The following is a 10,333-nucleotide window of genomic DNA, read 5'->3' on the forward strand; positions in this document are numbered from 1 at the left end:
TAATCGTTAAATCGCGTGAAAAACATCAAACGTAAAAAACAAAAAGAGACGGAGGGAGTACATAGTAATGTAGTATATATAAAGTCACAAGTCAAACGCGTGTATATATACAAGTTAGTGGAGTTGGTGGGAAATTCACCTTGAAAACCTGTAAAAAAATGTACAACGTATTTTTAATTTTTTTCCCAAAATGTAGCGTATTTTTAGTTCGACCCCTGAAAATTTAAGTATATATAATTATGTAAATCTCATATTAGTATTATATTATTTAATTCTTCCGTTGTCTGAAGTTTGGTTGAGATTCAATTTCATCAGATTGTTAATTAGAAACGCAAATCGTAACTTTGTAAGTCGACAATTGTTATCGCACAAAATATCCATCTCACGTGAAAGATTAGATTAACAATTAAGTTGCAAAATTGTAATTTATTAATTAATCTATACTATATATTAAAAGACGTTTATAAGAAAGTTTACATGAACCCTTGACCTTGAGTTTAAACATCAAAGCTTTCACCACTAAACTATTAGATGTTTGATGTTACCATTGCAAAAGAAAAATATATAATTAAATGTAAATGTCATTAATGTACTAACCTGGGGCATCGTCCGAGCCCAAAAACTAGTTAATTAATTCAAAGATGCCCTCACACGACAAAACTTAATGTTAATTATAAATTGTATATTTTTTTCACGCTTGTCAATTCATAATTTGAACAATTAATATATTTAGTTATTACTCCCTCCATTCCTTTTTTATCTTCCTGTTTCTATAAATGTCGTTCCTATTTGATCTTCCTGTTTCTATTTTTGGACAACCATAAATTTCTCCACCATCCCTTATTTAATTCATTCACATTTCTCCATTCACCCACCCAACCCCACTTTTATGATTTTTTTATTACTTTAATAAAAATATCTTCTCTCTCCTTCATTTTTTTATTACTTTTCTTCATTTATTTAATATTTACTCTTACACCCAATCATTACTCTTACACCCAATCATTACAAGATTCCATTTTCTTATTTTCCACCCCAAACACCAAATAGGAAGATCATTTAGGAATGGAGGGAGTACTATCTCGTTTCAAAAAATCTTTACACTTACTATTTGCACGGACTCTGGTACAATGTTTGACCGTTAATATATCCAATTTTGTAAGGCAAATTTTTTTTAAAATTTGTTATTTATAAAATACATTTCGAGAAAAATATAACAAGATAACTCATGATAATTTTTAATAGATATAATAGTGAAAATTTATAGTCAAAGTTTTGATTGTTGGACATATTTTCCAAAGCGGAAAGAACTTAATAAAACGAAGGTAGTAATAAGTAAAAGTTACAAAAAGTTAATATTAAAAAAACATTCATTAAGATGAATGTAATAATATCCCACATTAACCTCAAGTATAGTTTAATTATAATCGTCGTTCCTTCCATTGAATAATACGAAACAAAAGTAGTTAGTTGAAAAAGAGAAAAAACATAACCCGCGTAAAAGAGATCCAAAAAAGTAAATTCAATTGAATAATGCAAAACAAAAGTTGTTAATTGTCAAAACTATCTCACTTTCTTAAAAGTAGAACCAAAAAATTACAAAGTTAAAATAGGATTAAACTAATTAACTAAAATTAATTAAGCTATTAATCAAGCAGCTGGTGCATAATCATAGGGTGCATCATCGTCGTCATCATCATCTCCTTCGAATACTGCACGAGTCACAGCCGGACCGCATTTGACATGGTTAATAATATTACCATCTTCCTTATGATCTTGGACTTTTCTCAGGAAAATTGCCATTAATTGATGATAAATGTTACGTAGTAGTAATTAAAATACTACGTATAAGTGTATAACTTTCTAAAAATGGAAATTTAATTTCCTAGGAGATTTTGTAATCAAAGGAGGATTGATCGATGAGCTAATTATCAAGGACGACATTGAAAGCTTTATATAGAGATCGTATAAAAGTAGATAATAGTGTGTCGCCGCCACCGCGTAATGTAACGTAAGTTGCGCAAGTTATGCTCGTGGAAGTGAAGGAAATGCTTAGTGGGAGTGTGTATATCGAATGTCAAGCTTGCTTGTATATATATATATGGTGTTGTTGAATGTTGTAAGGTTTGATTATATTCGAACCCTTTTATACTTATTCTCCATAGTGAATTTAAGTAGATATTAACATTGCTTTTTCTTAGATGTTGATATTGTTTCTTGGTACTTTTAAATCTTTTGGGTATGCATGGTGCATTTGATTTTTCACTCTTTTATCACTTTCACCACTACAACGGTATTGTTTCTCATATACTCGCTCCGTCTTTAAAAGATTGCCCTATTGTAATTTTCTGGGTCAAACTAATGAATTCTCATTAGCCTAGAAGAAATAGTATAGTAACGTACCAAAATATAGTTTATGCACCCGAGTGCATAATGCTTATTGTGCACTCTGTTTTTAAACGAGCATATAGTTCAAATACAAAGAACATATTGTTGATACCCAAAGAACATATACGTACAATACACTATTCGAGTATATATGTACACTTCAAAAATGCAGTGATACTCGTCTGAAAGGGCGCAAATATTAGATCGATCTTTCGTACTCCATAAGATGGGAATTCAATAGCTAATTAACCCTAATTAGTTGGACACCGTGATTGTTAGAATATTTTATGTATATTGAATCGGCTAAGTTTTCCTTGGAACAACATAATACACGGATCTCGCATTTTGATCGAGCTGGTTAGGGTTATCTGTTTGGACCTATTTTTCTGGGTATATATCTATTTGGAGAGTACTACTCCGTATATAAATTAACTCTGTAACTTAATTATCAGGTCAGAACCTATGTATTTGTATTATATGATATGTACTCCCCAATATCAATAAACTTTTCTCTCCTTTGCTCGTGTACGTAGCTAACACATTGTTATTAGTGAACCATATATGTTAAATCTCCGTGTTCTTTATTTACGTTCGTGATTATCATTCTTGCTTATGTTATAACAAATTGGTATCAGCTAGCTTAGGTTTTCGATTAGTTGGGCTATTGCACCATCTATTAAACACCATTTTCTATGCAGTGGGCTTGTTTCGGTTATCGCCCGTCTATTGGTATCTCCCAAGCGACTAGCGTTTTGGTGCTTTAGCCCGTTCCGTTCAAGAGGGGCACTAGTGGAAAAAATACCTGTTGAGGGGGGCATTTTGGGTTTATTGAGGCGAACAAGGCCCGCTGCGACAGACGTAGCTTCAACAGCTCAGTGATCTGTTGAGGCGGGCTTTGTTCGCCTCAACAGGTGATCTGTTGTGGGGGGCTTTCAAAAGCCCGCCTCAACAACCTCTACAGAAACGCGAAAAATAAGGACCTGTTGAGGGGGGCATTTAAGAAGCCCGCCTCAACAGCCTCCTCTGTTGAGGCTCACTTCTTAAATGCCCCCCTCAACAGGTCCTTATTTTTGCGCCATAAATTCATATGTTGTTGAGGCGTACATTAAAAGCCCCCTTCAACAACATTAATTTTTTTTTCCAAATTCTTTTAAAATATAAAATAGGCGGCAATAACCACAACTAGATATATACTCCATTGAGTATTGAAACCTGTACCCAATCAACACCAAAATAGCAAAGGTATGAATCTGCTTATCTTTGATAAATAAATCATTACATTAACTTCATTTATATTAACCCAAGAGAGCAAAGCGTATATATAGTACGTATGTTTACAATTTTTAAACACCTAGCTAGTCTAACAAATTACAACTAATATTAACAACTAAAGACAAAAGGCTAGAGAGCTAATCTAACAAATGTCTCTAATCCAGCCACTTAGGTGCCTTTAGATCATGCATTACAAACCTTAAGTAAGGTCGTGTTGACTTTCTTCCAATCGACTCGATCCCTAGCCTGCAAGTTGCATGGAAGGAAAATATATATGAGTACCAAAGTTTACACTCACGATATTGTCTTTACATTCCATTGAAGCATAAAATTAAAAGATATAGTTGCAGACTATAGAGATAATTAAGTACGTTGTTGACCTATAACGACCTGATGAGCCTTAAATGTGTATAAATAGATTTGAATGAGTTTTAGAAAGTTAAAACTATGCATATTAGTCATGTAATAAGAATCAAATGAGTCCTTAGGTTCTTTAGTTCAAAGTTGGGAGCGGAAATGTCATTTTAGCTCTAAATATGACCTATAACGACCCAATGAGCCTTAAATGTGCATACGTAGATTAGAATGAGTTTTAGAAAGTTAACAATATGCATATTAGTCATGTAATAAGAATCAAATGAGTCCTTAGGTTCTTTAGTTCAAAGTTGGGAGCGGAAATGTCATTTTAGCTCTAAATATGACCTATAACGACCCAATGAGCCTTAAATGTGCATAAATAGATTAGAATGAGTTTTAGAAAGTTAAAACTATGCATATTAGTCATGTAATAAGAATCAAATGAATCCTTAGGTTCTTTAGTTCAAAGTTGGGAGCGGAAATGTCATTTTAGCTCTAAATATGACCTATAACGACCCAATGAGCCTTAAATGTGCATAAATAGATTCGAATGAGTTTTAGAAAGTTAAAATAATGCATATTAGTCATGTAATAAGAATCAAATGAATCCTTAGGTTGTTTAGTTCAAAGTTGGGAGCGGAAATACCATTTTAGCTCTAAATTGTGTTCTTTCACTTAGTTCTTAATGCTAAAATCAGAATAAGTGTCTATATTTTTAGATGCACGGATGTATGCTTGGATTTCATGGAAATTCCTGATAATCATCCATGTCTCAGGAACTAACACCGCCAGGTTAAATAAACATATTGTACAATTCTGGTAATGCATAGCATTCTATTTACCATTTCATGTTCTAGGAACCGAACCACAGAAATCAGAAATAAAAACAGGATGCTAATTATGCTATTATTCAAAATATGCTCATGCAAGAACAAACACCTGAAAACCCTTGTATTTGATGAGCTCTTTCAGCCTGTCAACCACATAAAGCTGCCCTTCATCATCGAAGTACCCAAGATCTCCTGTATGTACCCAGCCTTGATTATCAATAGTCGACTTGGTGGCTTGTGGATTATTAAAGTAACCTGCAAATGACACAATAATGAGTACTACGTTGGGAAACTATAACCAAAACAGAAAACAGAACAACATTGTGCTTCACCTTATCTCATCGCAACAATTATCTAAGGCCATTAATATTAATGCATTTGCAAATAAATGCGATTAAACTTGTAAAACTATTATTTGTCCACAACTTCACTTTTTCTTCTGTGTAAACGCTGGTTCTATCCATCTCAAAGCTTCATTTTTTGACCTAAAGTATACACTACTGTATAACCAAATATTAGTTGCATGTACAGCTTTCCAAGAACAAGAGCTAGACTGTAAACATATTATTTTTCGGAAACTGCCTAGCTTCTAAACATAGTTTTATTTATAGCTTCCCGGCATAAATCACACAATTCTGTAAACCTACCATTTAAGGTTTCAGATCATAAACATGATAGTAACTTTCCTAGGATCAAAGCAGCTCAGAGTAAAATGCTTACTAATAATCTTCAGTCTACGCAAACGAATATGATAAGGAAAATGTGTATAAAGTCCTTTTTCAATGGGAAAAACAGTAAAACTAATCATTACCTTTCATCATATTACGCGGACCCATATTTCACCCAGTTGCTTAGGATGTATCTACTTTAATTATCTGAGCTCAATACCTGCAACCAACATTCCAGTTGAGCCAGAATGTCGACCACCTAGTCTTGGGTGTTCTATAGAGATGACTCCACATGTTCCTGTCATACCGTACCCCTGAAAGGCACAATGTGAGTCGTATCAGAGAACAGTTTACCAAATAAACCCGCAAGCGCTAACCAAGACGCGAAAGTACATCCGTAAAGTAATACTAGTCAGTTCCATTAATAAGTAACAAGCTGCGGTAGATACTCTACTTCCAATTATCAAATCTTAAGAGTATTATCATCCACGAATTCATGATCATTCACCGTCATAAAAAGCCTAGACGTCTATAATTTCAATATTTCATCAACAGGACAACGTCAGGTGCTAAGTTGCTAACTGCGAAAGTTATACGGGGATTAAGTCAAATATCTATTCTACAAGGGAACACTTGACCTGTTAAAAAAATAAAAAAAACAAGGGAACACTTGACTACTTGAGATCCCTTGTGAAATTGAAAAAGATAATGTCTAAACAAAAATATTGAATCTTTTTATTTATCAAAGCAATCACATACTTCGTTGACCTTTGTTTTATAGAATTACACTATTCATGAAGAATCTTGACGTGTGCAACTAGTATGCATAGATTCAGAGTTGTTAATATTCTTGTAGGAAAAAGAATCATAAAATATAACAAAATCAAGTGAAGTCAAAGAATAACAAGAATTACTCTACTAAATAAACAATAAATAATGTATCATGGGAATATTCAAAGGAAATTTCCTCTTTTTCAGGCCATTAAAAGATAGAGAATTGTTAGAAACCATTTCATACTCATTAAGAATGTGACAGAAAACATCATAAACAATTCTTTAAAAATGATGAAAGAGAAATGTAGTTCAATATACCTGAACTATCATAGCCGGAGGCATAGTGTTAGAACACTCTGCATCATCTCCTTCCCCAAAGGCGCAGCCCCAGAACCAATCCGCTTCAAAGATGAAATATCATATTTCTTGACAGCACCATGCTTAGCCAATGCAAGCATAATTGGAGGAACAACCCACAATCTAGTAATCTTATACTTCTCAATAGCTTTTAACATCAACTCGAAATCAAACTTAGCCATACTAACAACTGTATATCCTTTCTGCAATTGAGCATACAAAATCAAAGCCAGTCCAAACACATGAAACATAGGAACCACACACAAGAACACATCATCGGTTTCGCCCTTGAATTCTTGATCACTTGTCATCATCAAAGACGCAGCAATGAAATTCTCATGAGTTAGTATAACACCTTTACTGATACCAGTTGTACCAGATGAATAGAACAATGCAGCAGTATCACTTTGTTTTATCAAAACCTTTTGAAATTCCACAGTAGACCCATTAACCAAATCATTGAAATATACAACTTTAGAACTCGAATTTAAAACCCCTTTTCCCTTAGACCCTAGAATCAAAGCAGACATATTAAGACCCTTAACTTGTCCCAAAGTTCTGGAACTGTGACAACTAATTTGGGCTTACAATCATCAACTTGTTTCTTAATCTCTGAAACTCTATATATTGGATTCACAGTAGTTGCAATTGCACCAACTGCAATAACACCCAGAAAAATTACAAGGTATTGGATAGAATTTGGGGCTAATAATACTAATTATTCGATCACTCAGTTAGAAAATACCTAACTTCTAATCAAGTTGAACCCTACAAAAATTTATCTGAACTAGAAAAACCACAAAAAATTAACCTAACTTCTATTTTGTAACTGAACTAGAAAAACCACAAATATCAAACCCTAATTTGTAAATTCATCAAATATTGGAACATTAGCCTAAATTCTCTGCATAATCAACTCATTATGCTCAACTAATTGAAGAGAAACTGAATTTTAAGAACAAGCAAAACAAGAATCAATTATAAACTAACCTTGACAGATATATTGCGTCACTGTGTGAAACAGAGTCAACCGAGATAGCTAGAAAGACGACGGTCGGCGGCGACTGTTATGGAAGAGGAGTCGAGGAAGGTGGTGGTGGAGCCGCGCGGTGAGGAGCCGGCAGAAGCGTTGGAAGGTTCTTGCAATTGATTTGTTCGAATAGAGATTTGAAGAGATTTGTACGTGTTATTGGTGAGAGTAACTCAATTGTTTTAAATTTTGTTTTGTGAATATCTATTGAAGCGAACAAAACGAAGCCCCCTTCAACAGGATGCTACCTATTGAGGCGGGCAACATAAAGCCCCCTTCAACAGGGTCTATAGAAGCGAACATAACAAAAGCCCGCCCCAACCTGTTAGTTAAACTTTTGACCCGCGTTGACTAAGTGGTTATTGAGGCTCACTTATATACGCCCCCCTCAACAAGGGGGCTACAACAGGGGTTTTTTCCACTAGTGGGGGTAACTTTCACTTAAGGGGGGATTTGTTAAAAAGTAAGTGTGGGTATTGTGTTCCATATCGGAAGATGAAGCAAATAATTTCTAGCTAGTTCCTAAGTGGGTTACTCCTCCTATTGTCAATTGATTTTAGGATAAAATCTCACATGAGCTTTGTTCGTGGACTTCTATTTCCTCCTTAGTTCCCCTAACAGTGTATCTAAAGCGGGTGCACCAAGGGATGATTCTTTTGGAGAATTATGCAAAGAGAGCCGCAAATGTCACAATCATCCCAAGAATCAATCACAAGTGATACTCTCTCCTAATTGTCGATTTATGTGAACACAAACGTATGTAGGAAAGGGCTTACATTGCAAGGTACGTGGTTGGGATTTGCCATGCACACTCTCTTGCAAGTCTTCCCTTCATTCTCACGTGGATACCTTCGGCACATCATACGTTACTTTTTACTTCCCTTTTTCTCCTTTTATATATATACACATAAAGCATTAATTAACGATCTTCTTCATTATTATTCTCCGCATCAAATCAAAAAGTTGTCCAAAAATTAAGGCTATTTTTATTAATTATCTTTCATTTTTAACTCACTACTCCGTATATCAATTGCATTTCCCTTAGTTGTTTTCATGGTTATGGAGTCAACAACACGTTGCAAAAGGCATGATGATGATTTGAAGGTCGTTTTTGACGAAAAAGCACGGCTAACAACGTTAGAAGGTGACGGAGATGATGACGGCGATGTAGTTTACGATTTTGCCCCTGCGGCATGATACTTTGCAACTAGTTTAAAGTTAATTAGCTTTGTTGAGGATTACTTCGATTAAATCGTAAACTACATCGCCGTCATCATCTCCGTCTGGAATTGAAAACAAAGCAAAAAGAACAGGGTCTTAGATTACTAGGATTTGCCTCAATAATGTATACATTAAAACATAACAATTTTAAGGCTCATTCGATATCACTACCCGTTTCAAGTTTGTGGTTTTGAAAGGCATATGATTTAGATTGAATCATATATAATTAAACCAAAAGATAGTTATATCTATAGTAATCACGACATCACGTTGAGTTTGAAAACTGACAACGAAAAACTAGAAACTACGTACTTCATTTATTACGTGGTTTCATATTTTGGTTTTTAGTTTTGTTAACTAAATAAAAGCTAGAGATATGAATGGTCAAGACTATGAAATGGTGACAAACATAAAAGTCAAAATGGTGCATGCAGCTACATTGAAATGAAATACTTCTTATCATATACTCCGTATAAGATTGATCCGTATAGAGGCATATACAATGCAAGCTAGGCCATAATATGGCAAGTAGCAACTAAACTGAATATAGTACACTCCTATTTGCCTGTCTAGGGTTTTATCATTTTCGTTATCTTTTATCTCTAGTCTAAGCATATATAATCCTAGCTAGCAAACTAGGGTGTTAGGGTTTTTAATTAGTGGTTGATCTAGTAAGTAGCTAGCTACGGAAATATCATTGATAACATAAGTAATTACTCTAGCACCATGACTCCTCGATGATATTCTTCATGCAGCAGGAGCATAATCATACGTAGCATCATCATCGTCATCATCACCATCGGGTTCCATGGCCTTAAAGAGGATACCATCCGCTTCTCTACACACAACATCGACATGATCAATGTGATTATTGTGAATATCCGCATGCATGACCATGCACCATAAACCAAGAACTAGACTTAGCTTAGACACCATGTTTTAGTTTAGTGACCGAGGGAGAATCTTTGAAGAAGTTTGGACTTAATAAAAATAATTAGAAGTAAAGATATATTGGAGATTAATTATATTGTGTTAATTAAAGACTTCGAATTTTGGTTATTTTACTTATATTATAAGGTTATAGAAATGATCGACCAAGTTATATATAGAGAGAGCGCGCGCTAAAAGTGGTGCGCCCGTGGAGAAGTGAGCAATGGCGGAGGCAGGAATGTGTTGAGAACGTGAAGGCGCATGGTTTGCAAAAGTGTCAAATATCCCTCTTTTGATTGGAGTTTTATTGCTTTGAGTTACAGTTAATTTTGTTTGATTTGTTGGCCAAAAAGCTACATGAGATCTATGTTCATGAGAATCAAATATGTCGAGATAACATAGGCAGAAAGGGCATATTTAGTTATCTAGTAAATGGGATATGATTCATTAGAAACATGTCATATATATGTAACAATGTAAGCCACAATTTTAAGCTTTCTATTATA

General features: G+C 34.4%; 1 pseudogene; it reads right to left on the reverse strand.

Moving 5' to 3' along the window:
- Positions 1–6,615: 6,615 nt before the first annotated feature.
- Positions 6,616–9,833, reverse strand: LOC130467556 (probable CoA ligase CCL7; annotated as a pseudogene).
- Positions 9,834–10,333: the final 500 nt, after the last annotated feature.

This window comes from Spinacia oleracea, chromosome 2 (assembly GCF_020520425.1).
Source record: "Spinacia oleracea cultivar Varoflay chromosome 2, BTI_SOV_V1, whole genome shotgun sequence".
Taxonomy (NCBI): domain Eukaryota; kingdom Viridiplantae; phylum Streptophyta; class Magnoliopsida; order Caryophyllales; family Amaranthaceae; genus Spinacia; species Spinacia oleracea.